The 21,657-nt window shown below is 34.8% G+C and overlaps 1 pseudogene; it reads left to right on the top strand.

Moving 5' to 3' along the window:
• Nucleotides 1-5,390: 5,390 nt before the first annotated feature.
• LOC113615553 (NADH dehydrogenase [ubiquinone] flavoprotein 3, mitochondrial pseudogene) lies at nt 5,391-5,733 on the top strand (annotated as a pseudogene).
• The last annotated feature ends 15,924 nt before the right edge of the window (nt 5,734-21,657 follow it).

Genomic DNA, 21,657 nt, shown 5'->3' with positions numbered 1-21,657 from the left:
AAGTATATATTCATATGAATAACTTCACCACGAGCAAGTACTACAATTTGTAAAGAACTTCAAATGATAGACATTCCTTTGTTCCATATCTCTTCTGGGAACTGAGCAGTAAACCAAACAGACAGTCCTTGCTCTCAAGGAGCTCATATTCTAGTGAAGGGACAGACTGATAAGCAAATAAACAAGTATATAATATAATATCAGGTTGTAATAAGAATTATGAAAAATAAGAGAGGTAAGGGAAAAGAGAAAGATGTGATGTGGGTAGTCAGTATTACAAAGGACCATAAAAATTACATTTGAAGTGAACGGAGTCTGCCATAGGAAGATCTGGTGGAAATACATCCCAGGCAATTGGAACAGTGAATGCAAAAGCTCTGAGGCTGGTGTGAACTCAGTGTTTTAGAGAACAGAAAGGCCCACTAGCTAGAATAAAGTGAGCAAGGAGGAGAACATTATAACCTATATTTAGAAGGCAATCAAGCACCAGATCATAGAGGGCCTTGTAGGCTTGTCACATGTGTGTCAAATTCATCAAATCTGACAACCAGGATTTGTTATCTGAGGTGATGTGCATGAGGGAGTTCATCCTCCCACATGGTGGGTTGATGTGAAACTTTGTTCAGTAAGGAGGTAAACCCATAAACACAGAGTACAAGATAATGAGCTATGTATGTATTATGGATGATAATGAACTACTGTAACTCTGATTCTTCAGGAAGCTTAGTCTTAGAACTGCTTAGGCCCAGGGTGACTAGATGGTTGCCAAAATGGTTCCCATGATACCTAAGTTTTCTGTGCAATTTAATAATAAATCCTCTTCCTTGAAGGTAATGTGGGCAAGCATAAGTACTCTTTGTGATTTTAAGTGGTCTATCACAGGCCACCTTGTATGGTTTACTGGTCCTCTATTTTTTATTCTGTATGTATGTACTTTTCTGTTATTTAATTAGGGTAAAAATGATGGTCTCCAAGAATTTTAGTTTCTCTCTGCTTGCCTAATATAGTGCTTTGATTAGGCAGCTGCATAAGTCTAGCAGAAAAGAGGCCTAGAGCAGATTTGAAGGTCCTTTGTGTAACCAAATAGACTATAAATAAACAAATACTTGGATAGTTAATTACCTTAGAAGTCTCTCCAGATGATGAATGTCAAATGGCCCAAGTAAGTGTAGTTATAATTGGCATATAAGTGAAAGAATTTTGATATAAGCCCCAGACAGCATTCTGCAACTATCAATATTTTAAAGAAAGTCTGTGTTAGCCAGTGCTACGGTCTGATTTATTTTATCAATTTTTTTCAATTTTCAGAAATGTCCTTTTCCAAATGGTTTAACCATAAGTACTGTTTTTTTTGTTTACTGAGTGATTTCAATGTAAGAAATATGTGTATCTACAGGCCTTGCATTCAACTTTATACCATAATATTTTAAAGCTAATAACTGGACAGTAAAACAATTTTCTCTATGCTATGACTAATTTTTTTGTCACCAATTTGTTGTGATTTATCTCTGCAGTGAAGACTGTACCTTACTTTTATAATACAGTGCTTTTGGATCCCTCCTAACACGATGTGTGGTAAAAACAGTCTAAATAATTACAGATTTCTAAACACTATGATAAACAGAAAATGAATAAAACATCCTAATATACAACAATAGGTCAATTTTGAAGTAAATTCTAGTATATTAATTCAATATCATATCCTATAGCTATTAAATTTATGTTGAAAAATGCCTAGTCCCAACTTGAGAAAATTTTAAAAAGATAAATTTGTATTATATTATAATCATACTTATGTAAAAAGGAAAAATTTTAAGTATTTAAAGAATGGGAGAAAATACAGTGGAGTTAAATTTAATATAAATAGTGATTCTGTGATGCAGAACTATGAGTGGTTTTTCTTCCTTCTACTTGTTTTAATTTTTAACTTTTTATATAATTAGGATATATTGCTTTATAGGGGAGAAAAACAAAATCTTTAATCAAAACATAGAAAGTCTAAGGATACCTTTCTTCCTAAACACACTAATTTATGATCTGAGGCTCATATGTTTTTTTTTTGTCTACCTATAAACTGGATTGCACATTTTGCTGTTCCTTACCAAATCCTCAATTCCTCTAATTTCCTCCAACATCTAGATACAACACTCCAAACGAATGTTACTAATTTTTCTCCCTCTCCATTGACTTGACATCATTAATAACTAAAACCGGATTGCTCAGATCCTTATTAGGACTTTCTAGAGAAGATCTGTGAGCAGAAGTTTAATATCTGGAAATCTTCTCCCAACATCTAGAAATCTCAACTGGATGTCCTCTGGACACAGAAAATGAGTTTATAGTCTGCTCTAGCCATTAATCTTTGTCTTTCTTTTCATAACCTACAACATCATTGAAATGCCTGGGGGTTTGCACTATCTAGCAAATGTCCTCTACTACCAAGTCCCAACAGATAGTTCAGCTGGCCTTTACTGAATGAAAGGTGACCAAATGAAAAACTCGTATTGTTCAAAAAAAAGAAGAATTTCTCTTCTGTCCTTGAACAAGAGGAGGAACTGACAAAGGCTCTGCCATTGACTAGACTTTAGATAGACTCTTCTGAATCCTTTTTTAAACTAGGCCTCATCCTTGGGCCCTGTATTTGGCCTGCCTAGTCCAGTTGTAGCAAAAATGCTGCTAAGTCAGTTTAGAGATGATCCCCCACCCTTGATATCTGATCACCCTGGCCTTCTTTTAGTACTAATCCTGTTAAGTTGGTTTAGGAAGAAATCCCCTACCCTTAATGTATTATTTTAGTAATATTCCATTTAATGATCCCCTCATTCTGCTCACTAGCTATAAATCCCCAGTTGTCTTAGCTATATTCAGAGTTGCGGCTGATCTCTCTCCTTTATTTTGATAGTCTTGACAACGATAGCAAATATCCTGAATAAAGTCTTCCTTACTCTTTTAACAAGTATAAAAATACATGTTCTTTAATGAAAACAAAAGAATATCACAGAAAGAGTTGTATACTTAATTTATTCTGAAGGAGAATAAATAAACTGTGACTTTGAGTTCACACTGAACATATTGTAATGAATAAGAATGTGTGTACTAATCAATACTAAAGTGGGAAACAGAGGAAAAATTTGTATGATTCCAAAATTAAGAATTTTTCTAGAAAAAAAGTTGGAAAATTATCATAGATGCATTCTAAACTAGTCATTCAGAAAAATCTTTGAAGGGCAAGAGGTAGGACTGAACCAAATCACAAAATTCTACCTGGTGCCAGAAACTTTCTACATGGTATTTATTAAAGTCTTAATTTTGACAAACAGATAGCCACAAAATGTAAGCAAACAGCCTTTTTAAGTTAACGTGTCCTAGGTTATTTTCCATAATGTTTACTCAAGTTACTTTCTTTCCCTAATTAACTCAGAAACTCATTTTATATAACATTTGATATCATTTATATCTCATGAAATTCAAGTTCGCCTTTATTAAAAATGTTGTGACATACATACATATGTATGTCATATGTGTTCATCCAAGACAGGGAAAGGCGATTCTTATTAACACGTTGCTATTCTTAGTAATTAACTCCAAAAAAAGCTTAAGTTTTGGATAGAGATTCTTCTTTATCCTCAACTATCAAATGATGCAAAGAAGATGAAACTAAATTAATTAAATGTACACCGTAAATGTGTTCAGAATACAGTGGGAAGTGCTGATTAAATCTGGTGAAGTGCCATGCATTTAAATGTGGCTCATGAAGAAAAAAAGGAAAAGGAGATCAACTTGAAGTTTCCAATGATATAAGGGGCAAAACAGAAAAGAATTAACTGGAGAGTGATGGGGTTCAGGAAGTGCTATCCCAAAATATGGCACCTTGCCATATTGAATATTTTAAGCTGAAAAAGTTTGATAAAGTTGCAGAAGCAGGAAGTCACTCTGACTCCCCCCACTTCTCTGAAACAGGACATAAAACCCTCATGTGAGCGATGCCCTCCCTACACTACAAGGAAAGGAACATCCATAGCTCCAAAGACAAAGGGACACCAAGAACAGCTTTGCCAAGACTCCCCCAGTTTACTACAATTACATCATACTCTTTAACCTATAATATTCCTCCTTGACTGTGTATTCTTCATCAAACATAGCATAAAATATGCATGTCTAAATGTTTCTTTTGGTCTTCATTTCCTTATGAAGTCTCCAGTCTCATGTGAAACTTATACTGAATAAATTTGTAGGCATTTTACCTGTTAATCTATATTTGTCAGTTTAATTGTCAAACCCAGCCAGGGACCCTATTAGGGTCGAGGAAAAACTTTTCCTCCCTTAGAGTTTCTGGTGACTATTAAGGGACTCCATCATTTGGAGACACCTTGCTTGGTCCAGAAGCTGAAGTCAGAGATCTTGGACCTCTGGCAACAGCTATCAGTAGGTAAGAATTCTTACGATGTCAGCCTTTCATATCTCTGCCTGTGGGGACCCGTTGAGCAAGTGTGGTAAAAGTCTTTTCTTTCCCAAATTCAGATTAGCAAAAAAAATTGGAGAATTAGTTCTTTAATTTGTAACTCCTGTGAATTTGGTTTGCGGGGTACCCATTGATTATTTTCCTCCTGGGAACAGCTATTGCTTTCTTATTTATCTCTCATTTTGTGCTCTGAGGACTCAACTTGGCTTTCCACGTGTTGGGACATGCAAGTATTGGTTCTTGCATGTGCAGGTGGCTAACTGTCAGATTCAAGGCCCCAAGAATGTGGCTGGACAAAAATGTGTGTTGCACCCTATTTGCAACTAAAGTCCTACTGACAATTGCCAGCTCTTAGGGAGTTAAGTCTTTCTTTCTTTTGGCTATCTTGGGAGTGGGTCTGGATCTTGGGAAGCCTTCACATTTGCACCCTCTTTGGGAACAACTTTTGCATCCATGATTAGTTTTTGGTTTTGGTTTTGAGTCACCTGATAGGTAAAACTTTAGTTTAAATACTTGAAAGGATTTTTTTAAAGGAGCTCTAGGTCTGATGTTGGCCAAATTGGAGGCTGATATTCAGAGCCTGATAGAAATACATTTTTAAAGTTATTCCCCCCAAGCTAAAATAGAGCTATGTACTTAGAGGGAAAAGAAAACATTGTGAAGTCTTTGTGGGAGGATTTATTAAATCATTCCAAAGACACACAACTCTAATCTAAAACACAGGAGTTTTTTAACCATCTTAGCTTGATCTTTTCTCCCTGTTATAAAGTTAATATAGCTGGATGAATGGGTCAGCCCCTTGATATCATTCAGGCTGTGAGTCAGTTATTTGAGGAATTAAAAAACAACTGTCCTGAGCACGCTGTGGCCGCGTCAGTCCGGTGTGACCTGCACCCGCCTGGCCGGTCGCCCTGCCCGCGCCCGAGTCATGGCCATAGCAGCCTCGCTTCTGCTGCGGCAAGGAGGAGCAGACTGTGCTCCTAGAAGCAGGAGTGTTTCGAGGACTTGTTTCTACAGTTTCTCTCTCTGCAGAATCAGGAAAGAATGAAAAGGGATTGCCACCGAATCCCAAGAAGCAAAGTCCACCAAAAAAGTCCACGCCAGCCGCCACCCCAGCTGAGCTGTTTGACAACACCACCTACAAGAATCTCCAGCATCATGATTACAGCACGTACACATTCTTGGACCTAAACCTGGAGCTTTCGAAGTTCAGGATGCTTCAGCCCTCTTCAGGAGGAGAGTCACCTCGCCACTGAGAGCTCAGCTTAAATCTTAACCTTCGGTGTCTTTCTGCATCCTTGGCAAAAATAAAATCCACTCAGCAGTCATGAAAAAAAAAATACAACTATCCTTTTCTTACAAATCTTTACAAAACCTGAAAAGCAGTTCTAGAAGAAATTCAAAGTCCACCTGATGCTAATCAATCCCCAAACTTCCTCTACTCACCTAAAAATGCTTGCAGATATTGTAAAAGATCAAGACATTGGAAACATAATTAATTTTCCTGCACTTAAGAAAAAGAAGGAACATTTGAATGATAATTACCTTAGACCTCTGATAATAGACAAATAAGCCCCCAAACTCCTTTCTGGAGAAAACTTACATCCTTTCTCTGTTCCTTTGAGATGTAAATTTTCTACCATGTCTTCTCTAGGTCCTGAAAGCCATCTCTCTCTCTCTTTTTTTTAAATTTGATAGATGTATATTTTTTTATTTAGTTAGTTATAAAACATCTTTATTGGAGTATAATTGCTTTACAATGTTGTGTTCATTTCTGCTGAAATACAAACTTCAGGAAGATGATTCTCATCAGAAGGAAAAAAGAAAACAAAAAGCTATTTGGAAACTAAACACATGAAAAATCTTAAAAGTCTCCACAAATATTGGTAAATAGTTACCTATTTACCATTTGTGTCAGAAACAGTTTGAATAAAAATATAAAGAGGAAATAAACTAATGAGTTTTATGTTAATATACCTGACACACAACTAAAATTATAACAAGATCTCTGTTTATGTCTGCATGTTTATCTGTCTTATATGTATGCATAAAATCCTTTAAAAAAGTTCTACTAAAATCGGCTTAGATATAAATGAGCTACCATATAAATTAGGTATTTTTAAAACTCTCAGAAATATATAAACTAACCCCAAATTTTTAAGTTCACATAATCTGGGATAATCTTTGGTAAATAGAGGTAGTTTTTAAATTGTTGGGGTGAAAAGGGCATGCCTTTAAGTTCTCAGCATTAAATATAATACAAACATACAATTTTCGTCTACCTAGGTTGACTAGTCAAACGAGCTTATGTTATTTCTATTAAATGTTTAAGATCTTAAAACTATAAAGCCAACTTATGAATTGCTTGACGCATGCCAAGGGTGACAGTAAAGAGAGAGATACAGTGAGAGAGTGAGAAGAACCATATGTTTAACATTTTATATTCTTTTCTTCTGTACATTTTTGATACTGCCTGATTTGTCAACAAGAAAAATAAGATAATAGCTAGTTTTGTTTAATGTCACATGAAATTTTCATGAACAATTCAGGCATAATTAAGAACAAATGAATTAAATAAATGTAATTTATAAATGAACTTTTAAACAATAATTATGCTTTTTGATATATCTACTTAAAAATAGTTTCAAAAATATGTTAATAACTTGAAACCTTAAAACTATACTAACATAAATTAAATGATGGATATTCATTGAATATCTAGAACATTTCAAATCGAGATAAAATATTGAAACATCAACTGATGAACATAAGCTTATCTAATTTGACAACTTGTTTTATATAGTATAGAAAAAATATACATGAGTGCGTTAATAAACATGAGAAAATGTACTATGAAAAGACATATGCCATTAGAAATTATGAAATGATATATTCGTATATTTGCTACAGGATGATAGTACGTGGCAGGCAATTCAAAATTCCTAGTTTCCTCTGTAAAAGAAAGATTAGTAATGGATAAAATTATAATCAATGTATGTAAATAAAACCATTAGGAATGATAGAGTAAACTTTTTAAAAACTCTATATTCAATGAAAGTAAGATGTTTTTGAATAAGAAATCTATAAAAGACATGCTTCTGTTAAGGGAAAAAGAGTAATTCTGTCCTAAAGTAGAATCAGTGGTTGGTCCCGAATGAGAAAGAGAAAAAGAGTAGGACAAAAACTGAATGGACATTATAAATAAAAGTTGTAGAAGGAATCTTGGAAAATTAATCTTCATCTTGTGTGTTCAAAGCTGGCTAAGATTGGATGGACAACTTTATAATTTTTTTAATATTAGCCTTAGTATTAATAGTACACTGATAAAGAAAAAGAACAATTCTATGATTTTCTCTCCATTAAAATGATAGTTTTTTTCAGATTACTGATCGGCTCTTAATAAGAAATTGTAAAGAAAAAAATTTTTTTCATTATCTTTTTAGTAATCTGCCTGGGAAGCCAAGAGTTTCTGTCTTAAAACAATTTCCCATGCTTCATGTTGTCTTTATCAGGTCTTAGAATTATTAAGTAAACTGAACCTCCAAAATGTTAAAGAACTAAACTTCTGTTTTGTTTTGCTTTCATAATTATGTAATATTCTCTATTTACCATTGAGTTCTTTTATTACCACTTTTGTTAAATAGATAACTAAGTATTGTTTCATAGTAACCTATGATTCTATTTAGTCAATTTTTTTGACATTTTTGACAACTTCCCGAAATCAAATTCTAAATGGAGTCTTTTTTCTTTCTTAAACATCTTTATTGGAGTATAATCGCTTTACAATGTGTGTTAGTTTCTGTTTTATAACAAAGTGAACCAGTTATACATAAACATATATCCCCATATCTCTTCCCTCTTGCATCTCCCTCCCTCTCACCTCCCTATCGCACCCCCTAGGCAGTCACAAAGCACATAGCTGATTTCCTTGTGCTATGCAGCTGCTTCCAACAAGCTATCTATTTTACATTTGGTAGTGTATATATGTCTATGCCACTCCCTCACTTTGTCCCAGCTTACACTTCCCCCTCCCCTTATCCTCAAGTCCATTCTCTAGTAAGTCTGCATCTTTATTCATGTCTTCCCACTAGGTTCTTCATGACCATTTTTTTGTTTGTGTTTTACATTCCATATATATGTGTTAGCATATGGTATTTGTTTTTCTCTTTCTGAATTCACTCTGTATGACAGAATCTAGGTCCATCCACTTCACTACAAAAAACTCAATTTCACTTCCTTTTATGGCTGAGTAATATTCCATTGTATGTATGTGCCACATCTTCTTTATCCATTCATCTATTGATGGACACTTATGTTGCTTCCATGTCCTGGCTATTGTAAATAGAGCTGCAATGAACATTTTGGTATATGATTCTTTTTGAATTATGGTTTTCTCAGGGTATATCCACAGTAGTGGGATTGATAGGTTGTATGATAGTTCTATTTTTACATTTTTAAGGGGCCTCCATACTGTTCTGCATAGTGGCTGAATCAATTTACATTCCCATCAACAGTGCAAGAGGGTTCCCTTTTCTCCACACCCTCTCCAGCATTTATTGTTTGTAGATATTTTGATGATGGCCATTCTGACTGGTATGAGATGATACCTCATTGTAGTTTTGATTTGCATTTCTCTAATGATCAATGATGTTGAGCATTCTTTCATGTGTTTGTTGGCAATCTGTATATCTTCTTTGCAGAAATGTCTGTTTAGGTCCTCTGCCAATTTTTGGATTGGGTTGATTGTTTGATTGATATTGAGCTGCATGAGCTGCTTGTAAATTTTGGAGATTAATCCTTTGTCAGCTGCTTCATTTGCAAATATTTTCTCCCATTCTGAGGGTTGTCTTTTCGTCTTGTTTGTGGTTTCCTTTGCTTGCAAAAGGTTTTAGGTTTCAGTAGGTCCCATTTGTTTATTTTTGTTTTTATTTCCATTTCTGTAGGAGGTGGGTCAAAAAGGATCCTGCTGTGATTTATGTCATAGAGTGTTCTGCCTATGTTTTCCTGTAAGAGTTTTATAGTGACTGGTCTTACATGTCAGTCTTTAATCCATGTTGAGTTTATTTTTGTGTATGGTGTTAAGGAGTGTTCTAATTTCATTTTTCATATGTAGCTGTCCAGTTTTCCCAGAACCACTTACTGGAGAGTCTATCTTTTCTCCACTGTCTATTCTTGCATCCTTTATCAAAGATAAGGTGACCATATGTGCATGTGTTTATCTCTGGGCTTTCTATCCTGTTTCCATTGATCGATATTTCTGTTTTTCTTCCAGTACATTTGTCAATTTTAAGATGTAGGTAGGGACTCTAAGAGGGTCAAGGAAAACATTTTCCTCTCCTACAGGAGTTAGTACTCAGAAAACACTAGTCTGAGAAAAAGAGGAGGAATACCAAACTGGGTTTCAATCCAGCAACTTTGGTGCCCAAAAGAAAAGATAACAGAAACATAAAATTTAATAAAACCTTGTAATATAAAATGATTTAGGTGAAAGGTAAATAAAGAGGAGAAAAAGGGAAAGAGAGAGAAGGGTGGTAAAGGGTTAAAACTCCAAGGAAGCTTGAGATAATCCTACCTAAATTACAAAACCATGTAACATTCATTGTCTCCTACTATTTTTCTCATTTTAATTCGCTGATGGGGAATAAAAGAAAATTTTAAGTGATACTTCAAGGCCTCTCAATATCAACTGGATTAAAAACAGCATTTTTCTTCAAGTCTGATCTATTTTAATACCTATGTAGTCATATTCAAAGTTCCAATTCCCTTTCTGGATCTTAGCAATGCGTGAAATCAAACCCTCTAGACTCTGCTCTTTCTCTTGAGTGATGCTATAAATCTTACAAATATTTGCTGGGGTGAAACCAAAAATACATGCTCAGTAGCAGAACTTAGAATTTTTTCATTTCCATAAGCCACCTCACCAAATCATTACCTTTCAGATTGCAATTCCTTTGGTTTTGTGTCAGGAAAGAGCTATTGCTATTCTCTCTAAACTGTTCCCTTCCTGCCCAGAGTGAGGGAAGATAAAAGCAAGTTAGTGAGGCAGTAATTCCAATAACAAACATTTACGTGTCAAAAAACTTCACTGATTTTTTTTACTTTTGTACTAATTCTACTTTGGCTAAAAGGTCCACTCTGTAAACTCACTTCAGAGTTATATAAAATAATATAAGGTCATTTATTTTCTTCTTCAACAATATCCTGACAAAAGCTTTTGGTTACTGCTGAACTTAATATCAAATAAAGTTTTTATTTTAAAATGTTAACAACAATTTTGAAGAAATAAACCTCCCCAATATTTTTTGAAACCTAGTAATCAATATTAAAATTTAGCCTTACATGTAGACCTCTGTAAAATATTATTCAGTAAATCAAATAGCTAAATTTTGCCTGGGGCCACGATAACTTCCTGGCAGATTATTCTTACTCTCTGGAGTACTAGTGTAAAAGGTCCTCTGGTTATTTATCATGGTGGCTTGTCAGGACTATTTCACCTCAGGACCATTCCAGTGACCACTTTATTTAACAGCCTGTAGCTTGCTAAAATAATTTTGCTTCAGTGACTTTAGAGTAGAATAGAGTACTTTATTTCTACAGAGAAGATACCAGAAACAGGAAGAGAAGAAAGAAAGAAACTCCAAAGTTTTACCTTAACATTTAGCAATTATAACCCCTACCCTCATCACTTACCCCCTCTTTGTAACAATTCACTTTTCACTTTACTTTTGGTAACGTATTCTGAGGCAATTTGGAATATAAGGTTTAATTGGTTTATTAGCTATCAGCTAAAGTTTGGTTGCCCTAATAATATTTACCAATTTGTATGTTTAATAAATCAATTAGATTTACTAGAAAGTTCTTAGGAACAGAAATTTTTCATTTCTCTGGGGAGATGTAAATTAGTCAGGAAGGAAATTTAGAGAGGAGGATTGGTTGAGTTCTGAATCAAAATTTAATGGAGGATCTATGATGATATTTGAAATATTGAGAATTCAGATAATAAATTTCAGATTTATTCAAATTTAAATATAATTTCCAAAAATGCACTCCTGTTCCAAAGATATTTTAATTTTTAATTATCTGCTCTTTACTTGAGTTTAACATGATGTGGTAAACTCAGGAGTACCTAGATTTCTCCTTTCTATATTATCTGTAATATAGTTTTTGCTTTCCATGACATTATTTTTCAAAAGGTCTTTAAAAAGTTATTTTTAGGGCTTCCCTGGTGGCGCAGTGGTTGAGAGTCCGCCTGCCGATGCAGGGGACACGGGTTCGTGCCCCGGTCCGGGAAGATCCCACATGCCGCGGAGCGGCTGGGCCCGTGAGCCATGGCCGCTGAGCCTGCGCGTCCGGAGCCTGTTCTCCGCAAAGGGAGAGGCCACAACAGTGAGAGGCCCGCATACCGCAAAAAATTAAAAAAAAAAAAGTTATTTTTAGGGACTTCCCTGGTGGTGCAGTGGTTAAGAACCTGCCTGCCAATGCAGGGGACACATGTTTGAGCCCTGGTCCAGGAAAATCCCACATACCACGGAGCAACTAAGTCCCTGCACCACAACTACTGAACCTGCACTCTAGAGCCCATGAGCCATAACTACTGAACCAGCGTGCCACAACTACTGAAGCCTGTGCACCTAGAGCCCATGCTCCACAACAAGAGAAGCCACTGCAAAGAGAAGCCCGTGCACCACAATGAAGAGTAACCCCCACTCACTGCAACTAGAGAAAGCCCATGTACAGCAACAAAGACCCAACACAGCCAAAAATAAATAAATAAACAAATTAATTAATTAATTTTAAAAACTTATTTTTAGAGAACCTTTTTGAGGTATAATTAAAATAAAATAAACTGTAAATATTTAAAATGTATAAATTCATACGTTTTGATAATTGAGAAACCATCACCACAACCAGGAGAGTGAACCTTTCCATTATCTCCAAAAGTTTCCCCATGTCTCTTTGATGCTGGTCAGCTGAGGTGCTCTCTGTCATTACAAATTAGTTTGAATTTTCTGGAGTTTTATATAAATTGAATAATCTTATACATGCTCTTCACTTTGTTTCCTCTTTCATTCAGCATAGTTATTTTTATGTTCAGCAATATTTATTGGTAGCTCATTCATCTTTATTGCTGAGTAGTATTCAATTCTATGAATATATCACAATTTGCTTACCTATTCATCCACTGATAGATATTTAAGTTGTTCCATTTGTGGATGATTAGCAACAAAAATGTTATGGACATTCATGTCCATGTGTTTGCATGGACAGCCATTTCTTTTTTTCCCTTGGGTAAATATCTAGCAGTGGAGAGTGTGGATCACCTGGTAGTTGGCTGTTTACATTTTTAAGAAACTGTCAAACTGTATTTCAAAGTGATTGTGCCATTTTACATTTCCACTAGCATTGTTTTGGAGTTCCAGTTCTTGCACATCCTTGGCAACACTTGATGAGGTCAGTCTTTTTCAATTGTAGCTATAATACTCGGTTTGTAATGGCATCTCATTGTGGTTTAATTTGCATTTCCATTACACCTAATGATGTGAAACATCTTTTTGTGTGCTTACTTGCCATTCATATATCTTCAGTGGTGAAGTATGTATTCAAATATTTTGCTTAAGTTCATTAGGTTGTTTGCTTTTTATTGAGCTTGAGATTTCTTTATATATCACGGATACAAGGTCTTTATTAGCTATACCACTGGGAAATATATTCTATTCTATGGCTTGTCGTTTAATTTTCTTTTTTTTTTTTTTTGCGGTACACGGGCCTCTCACTCTTGTGGCCTCTCCCATTGTGGAGCACAGGCTCCGGACATGCAGGCTCAGCGGCCATGACTCATGGGCCTAGCCACTCCGTGGCATGTGGGATCTTTCCAGACCGGGGCACGAACCTGCGTCCCCTGCATCAGCAGATGGACTCTCAACCACGGTGCCACCAGGGAAGCCTGTTCAATTTTCTTAATGGTGTCTTTCAAAGAGCAGAGGTTTTAAATTTTGATGAAGTCAACTGTATCAATTTATTTTTTTTTATAAATTATGTTTTTTAAGTGGTACCTAAAACTCTTGCTTAAATCAAAGTTACAAAGATTTGCTCCTGTTTTGTTCAATGAGTTTTATAGTTTTAAGTTTTCCATTTAGGTGTGTGATCTGTTTTGAAAAATTTTGGGGTATAGCATAAGAATGGATCAAAGTTCATAACATTTCACTACAGATATAAGTTTGCTCTATCATCGTTTGTTTACAAAATTCTATTTTCTCCAATGAATTGCTTTTAAACATTTGTAAAAGTCAGTTGTCCCTCTATGTGTAGGTTTATTCTGGGCTATATCTTATGTGCCGTTGATCTATTTCTTTGTCTTTAGGCTAATACCACACTACTTTGATAACTGTAGCTTTACAATAATTCTTTAAATTAAGTAGAGTTATCCCTACAACTTTGTTTTTCTTCAAATTGATTTGGTGATTCTAGAACCTTTGTATTTCTATATGAAATATATAATAATCTTGTCAATTTCTACAAAATAACATGCTCAGATTCTAATTGGGATTGCATTTAATTTATAGATATATTTAAGGAGAAAAGACATCTTAACAATTGGGAGATTGGAATTGACATATAAACACTATTGATACTATGTATAAAATAGAAAACTAATGAGAATCTACTATATCACACAGGGAATTGCTCAATGCTCTGTGGTGACCTAAATGGGAAGGAAATCCAAAACAGAGGGGACATATGTATACATATAGCTGATTCACTTTGCTGTACAGTAGAAAATAACAAAAAAATTAAAGCAACTATACTTCAATAAAATTTTTTTTAATGTAAAAAACAGTGATTGAAATACATGAACTAATGATTAATATAATCCTATACTAAGGTCTGAGAGATCAGAGGGCAGTCTGAACTAGCTTGTCAATATTGTTTATAGAAAATATACATATTCATAGTTTTAAAAAATATAGTCTTCTGGCTAATGAATAAAGTATTGCATTCAGTTTATTTAGGTCTTATTAAATTGCTTTCAGCAGTGTTTTATAGTTTCCAGTGTATATGTTGCTCACATATCTTATCATATTTACTCCAAAGTATTTCATATTTTGGCATTGTTTTTTTAATTTCCCATTTTTCATTGTTAGTATACAGAAATACAATTGAATGCTGTGTATTCGTCTTGCAAGCTTGCTAAACTCACATATTAGTATTAGAAGCTTTTTTCTATATTCCATTATATTTTCTAAATAGGTGACCATGTAGTCTGTAAAAAAAAAAAGACAATTTTACTCCTTCCTTCCAAATCTAGGTGCCGTATTTTTTTCTTTCCATAATTCACTGGCTAGAATGTCTATTTAATCCTGAATATAAGTCAAAAGGGAAAATCTCCCTGTATTGTTCCTGATCTTAGGGGAAGCATGCAATCTTAAATGGTCAAAGATGGTGTTACCTGCATGATTTTTGTAGAGGCGGTTTATCAGGTTGAAGAAGTTCCATTCTGTTGCTAGTGAAAGATACTTTTATATTTGTTAAAATATGCAGCTAAGTATCCAATGAATATTTAACATTGAAATTTGATTACAAATTTTAAAAAACTGGGAAAGCAGATATTAGATATTACACACAAGAAATTAATTCTTACTTTCACAGACCTTCTTCAACTGATATCACATCTTTAGTTTACACCTTCTTTCTTCCCTTTCACTAGTTTTCTCTTATATCTTTTACTATTTAAGCTCTCTCAAAAACTACTTCATTCTCATGCCCTTCTTCCTGTGTTATTTGTCCTCTGACCTTCTCTATATCATTACTTCCTCTCCTATTTCTCTCATACTCTGCCTTATATAATAATTCCACTCATGCAAATCATTTCAACAAATAATGGTTGAGGCCCTACCATTATGCAAGTGCCTATCTTAAGGACTTCTTGGGACACAGTGAGAAATAAGAAGCAGCCCTCAAAGAGTTCATATCTTAGAAAGGTAATAAGACAAGTGGAGTAAAATACTTCTATGTAATACAGGCAAACTCTGGAAGAGGTATGCTCCAATTAAGAATATACTCACAGTAGAGGAAATTGGCATGGTAGTAGGAATTGAGAAAAAAATCCACAATAACACCAAATCTAAATACTTCTTGCATGACACATCCACTATTTGCTCATCAATTTTTTCCAGCCTACATAGATGTTTCTGACACACAAAAACACTGTCTCCTAGAACCTCATATATCCAAAGGCTTCTTAGGTTTTTCACATTTCTTTCTTTCAGTCAACTTTCCAGGAATAGTTTTCATAAGAAATTATTGCAATTTTCACTGAAAAACAATGCTTTTCCCTAGAGAGTAGAAAATAACATCCAGCAGCATCTGGCAGATTGGCTACATCTCAACCAGCTTTGCTCTGGCTTGGTCTCAAGAAAAAACAAATGGAAAGCATCACTGAGACAACTGCTTGAAGTCAGTGTGTTCCAAGTGTAAGAGGAAGTCATAAATCTGGCCACTGTGGAGTGAGGGCTGATGGGAAGGGAAGAGTGATGTGTGTGGGCTCAAGGTGGGCTGTCAGCACTTAGACATGACATCAACTGAAGGGCCCCAAATCTTCATTCAAGGAAAACTTCTCTATTGTCCCCACATACCCCAATAAAAACATGCCTGTTTTATTTTTATCAGAAGCAGTAGTAGTATTTAATTTTGCATTTCCCCATTTCTGCCCAATACACAGCAATTCCATCTCTTTAAACCTAAACTTTATTCCTTCTTCTTCTTCAGCCCTTATATCCAATAAGATATATAGGAAATCCCTGATTTAAAATACCTTGAGTAGTGGCCCTTCACCAACATCCTATTAGACTGCCTAATAACTCTGTTGATGTCATCACTGAAACCCAAATTCCTTTCCATTGTATCAGTTGCCATCACTGGCAAGCCTGTCTAGAAGTGAAGTGACTTGGCTTTGCCTTGGAAAACGCCTCTTTGCAAACATATGCCATTAAAACACCTTCAGAAACATGCATGCATATTAAATTTCAAGAAAAAAATTCAAAACAGAGAACCCTAATTTTGAATTAAATCCAAAGGTTCTTGGAACAATGATGAATTGCTTCAGAGATACCTACCAGATAAAAATGAAGTCATATTTAGTCCCAATTTTTTCGACTCATATTTAAGAATGTTAAGTCAACCTAGTTATGTGAAACTTTTCCCTAAAAGGGATATTTATATGCAGCTTTTAAAACCTTAACTGATTTTATATATTTAATATTAACTTGTAAATAAATATAGTTATTTAATTTTCATTTATTTTATGATCAATTTTAATATTTCATTAGTATTCAATGGGTTTCCATGAATGTAATGCTGAAATATTACTTAGACCTATGGAAAATAAGCATCTGGCTTAATGTTTCCTCTCAAACTCATTGTCTAAGAACTAACTGGATAAGCCTCTTAGATAGCCTCATCCACCAGAAGGCAGACAGCAGAAGCAAGAAGAACTACAATCCTGAAGCCTGTGGAACAAAAGCCACATTCACAGAAAGACAGACAAGATGAAAAGGCAGAGGGCAATGTACCAGATGAAGAAACAAGATAAAACCCCAGAAAAAATCTAAATGAAGTGGAGATAAGCAACCTTCCAGAAAAAGAATTCAAAATAATGATAGTGAAGATGATACAGGACATTGGAAAAAGAATGGAGGCAAAGATCGAGAAGATGCAAGAAATGTTTAACAAAGACCTAGAAGAATGAAAGAACAAAGAGAGATGAACAATACAATACCTGAAACGAAAACTACACTAGAAGGAATCAATAGCAGAATAACTGAGGCAGAAGAATGGATAAGTGACCTGAAAGAGAGATGGTGGAATTCACTGCTGCAGAGCAGAATAAAGGAAAAAGAATGAAAATAAATGAAGACAGCCTAAGAGACCTCTGGGACATTACATGCAACAACATTCGCATGATAAGGGTGCCAGAAGGAGAAGAGAGAGAGAAAGGACCAGAGAAAATATTTGAAGAGATTATAGTAGAAAACTTCCCCAACATGGGAAAGGAAATAGCCACCCAAGTCCAGGAAGGGCAGAAAGTCCCATACAGGATAAACCCAAGTACAAACATGCTGAGACACATAGTAATCAAATTGGCAAAAATTAAAGACAAAGAAAAATTATTAAAAGTAGCAAGAGAAAAATGACAAATAACATACAAGAGAACTCCCATAAGGTTAACAGCTGATTTCTCAGCAGAAACTCTACAAGACAGAAGGGAGTGGTATGATATACTTAAAGTGATGAAAGGGAAGAATCTACAAACAAGATTACTCTACCTGGCAAGGATCTCATTCAGATTCAATGGAGAAATCAAAAGCTTTACAGACAAGCAAAAGCTAAGAGAATTCAGAACCACCAATCCAGCTCTACAACAAATGCTAAAGGAACTTCTCTAAGTGGGAAACACAAGAGGAGAAAAGGACCTACAAAAACAAACCCAAAGCAATTAATAAAATGGTAATAGGAACATACATATTGATAATTACTCTAAACATGAATGGATTAAATTCTCCAACCAAAAGACACAGACTGGCTGAATAGATACAAAAACAAGACCCATATATATGTTGTCTACAAGAGACCCACTTCAGACCTAGGAACACATTCAGACTTAAAGTGAGGGGATGGAAAAAGATATTCCATGCAAATGGAAATCAAAAAAAAGCTGGACTAGCAATACTCATATCAGATAAAGTGGACTTTAAAATAAAGAATGTTACAAGAGACAAGGAAGGACACTACATAATGATCAGGGGATCAATCCAAGAAGAAGATATGACAATTATAAAGATATATGCACCCAACATGGGAGCCCCTCAATACATAAGGCAACTGCTAAGAGCTATAAAAGAGGAAATCGACAGTAACACAATAATAGTAGGGACTTTAACACCTCAATTAACCAATGGACAGATCATCCAAAATGAAAATAAATAAGGAAACAGAAGCTTTATATGACACAATAGACCAGATAGATTTAATTGATATTTATCGGGCATTCCATCCAAAAACAGCAGATTACAATTTCCTCTCAAGTGCACACAGAACATTCTCCAGGATAGATCATATCTTGGGTCACAAATCAAGCCTCAGTAAATTTTTAAAAAATTGAAATCATATCAAGGCATCTTTTCTGACCACAACACTATGAGATTAGAAATGAATTACAGGGAAAAAAACGTAAAAAAACACAAACACATGGAGGCTAAATAATACGATACTAAATAACCACTGAAGAAATCAAAGAGGAAATCAAAAAATACCTAGAGACAAATGACAATGAAAACACGATGATCCAAAACCTATGGGATGCAGCAAAAGCAGTTCTAAGAGGGAAGTATATAGCTGTACAAGCCTACCTCAAGAAACAAGAAAAATCTCAAATAAACAATCTAACATTACACCTAAAGGAACTAGAGAAAGAAGAACAAACAAAACCCAAAGTTAGCAGAAGGAAAGAAACCATAAAGATCAGAGCAGAAATAAATGAAATAGAAACAAAGAACAATAACAAAGAACAATAAAACCAAAAGCTGGTTCTTTGAGAAGATAAACAAAATTGATAAACCATTAGCCAGACTCATCAAGAAAAAGAGGGAGAGGACTCAGATCAATACAATTAGAAATGAAAAAGGAGAAGTAACAACTGACACTGCAGAAATACAAAAGATCATGAGAAATTACTACAAGCAACTCTATGCCAATAAAATGGACAATCTGGAAGAAATGGACAAATTCTTAGAAACGTATAACCTTTCAAGACTGAACCAGAAAGAAATAGAAGATATGAACAGACCATCATAAGCAATGAAATTGAAACTGTGATTAAAAATCTTCCAACAAACAAAAGTGCAGGAGTAGATGGCTTCACAGGTGAATTCTATCAAACATTTAGAGAAGAGCTAACTCCAATCCTTCTCAAACTCTTCCAAAAAATTGTAGAGGAAGGAACACTTCCAAACTCATTCTGTGAGGCCACCATCACCGTGATACCAAAACCAGGCAAAGATACTACAAGAAAAGAAAATTACAGACCAATGTCTCTGATGAATATAGATGCAAAAATCCTCAACAGAATAATAGCAAACAGAATCCAACAACACATTAAAAGTATCATACACCATGACTAAGTGGGATTTATCCCAAGGATGCAAGCATTCTTCAATATATGCAAATATGTCAATGTGATACACCATATTAACAAATTGAAGAATAAAAACCATATGATCATCTCAATAGATGCAGAAAAAGCTTCTGACAAAATTAAACAGCTATTTATGATAAAGACTCTCTAGAAAGTGGACATAGAGGGAAACTACCTCAACATAAAAAAGGCCATATATGACGAACCCACAACAAACATCATTTTCAATGGTGAAAAACTGAAAGCATTTTCTCTAAGATCAGGAACAAGACAAGGATGCCCACTCTCACCACTTTTATTCAACATAATTTTGGAAGTCCTAGCCACAGCAATCAGAGAAGAAAAAGAAATAAATGGAATACAAATTGGAAATGAAGAAGTAAAACTGTTACTGTTTGCAGATGACATGATACTATACAAAGAGAATCCTAAAGAAGCCACCAGAAAACTAGGAGAGCTAATCAATGAATTTGGTAAAGTTGCAGGGTAGAAAATTAATGCACAGAAATCTCTTGCATTCCTGTACACTAATGATGAAAAATATGAAAGAGAAATTAAGGTGACACTCACATTTATCATTGCAACAAAAAGAATAAAATACCTAGGAATAAACCTACCTAGGGAGACAAAAGACCTGTATGCATATACCTATAAGACACTGATGAAAGAAACTAAAAATGATACCAACAGATGGAGAGATATACCACGTTCTTGGATTGGAAGAATCAATATTGTGAAAATGACTATACTACCCAAAGCAATCTACAGATTCAGTGCAATCTTATTAAAGTACCAATGGCTGTTTTTACAGAACTGAAACAAAAAAATCTTAAAATTTGTATAGAGACAAAAAAGACCCCGAATAGCCAAAGCAGTCTTGAGGTTAAAAAAATGGAGCTGGGGGAATCAGACTCCCTGACTTCCAACTATACTATGAGGCTACAGTAATCCATACAATATGGTACTGGCACAAAAACAGAAACATAGATCAATGGAACAAGATAGAAAGCCCAGAGATAAATCCACTCACATATGGTCAACTAATCTATGACTAAGGAGGCAAAGATATACAATGGAGAAAAGACAGTCTCTTCAATAAGTGGTGTTGGGAAAACTGGACAGGCACATGTAAAAGAATGAAATTAGAACACTCCCTAACACCATACATATAAATAAACTCAAAATGGATTAGAGACATAAATGTTAGACTGGACACTATAAAACTCTTAGAAGAAAACATAGGAAGAACACTCTTTGACATAAATCACAGCAAGATCTTTTTTAATCCACCTCCTAGAGTAATGGAAATAAAAACAGAAATAAGCAAATGGGACCCTAAAAGCTTTTGCAAAGCAAGGGAAACCATAAACAAGACGAAAAAACACCCTTCAGAATGGGAGAAAATATTTGTAAACAGAGCAATGGGCAAGGGGTTAATCTCCAAAATATATAAACAGCTCATGCAGCTCAATATTAAAAAAAACAAACAACCCAATCCAAAAATGGGCAGAAGCCCTAAATAGACATTTCTCCAAAGAAGACAGACTGATGGCCAAGAAGCACATGAAAAGATGCTCAACATCACTAATTATTAGAATAATGAAAATCAAAACTACAATGAGGTATCTCCTCACAACAGTTAGAATGGTCATCATCAGAAAATCTACAAACAACAAATGCTGGAGAGGGTGTGGAGAAAAGGGAATCCTCTTTCACTGTTGGTGTGAATGTAAATTGATACAGCCACTATGGAAAACAGTATGGAGGGTCCTTTAAAAACTAAAAATAGAATTACCATATGATACATCATTCCCAGTACTGGGCATATACCCAGAGAAAACTGTAATTCAAAAAGACACATGCACACCAATATTCATTGCAGCACTATTTACAATAGCCAGGTCATGGAAGCAACCCAAATGCCCATCGACAGACGAATGGATAAAGAAGGTGTGATACATATATACAATGGAATATTACTCAGCCATAGAAAGGAAGGAAATTG

Source organism: Aethalodelphis obliquidens, unplaced genomic scaffold, assembly GCF_003676395.1.
Source record: "Aethalodelphis obliquidens isolate GAN/ISIS:26980383/991018 unplaced genomic scaffold, ASM367639v1 scaffold119, whole genome shotgun sequence".
Classification (NCBI taxonomy): domain Eukaryota; kingdom Metazoa; phylum Chordata; class Mammalia; order Artiodactyla; family Delphinidae; genus Aethalodelphis; species Aethalodelphis obliquidens.
This window is presented reverse-complemented; position numbering and strand designations above follow the sequence as displayed.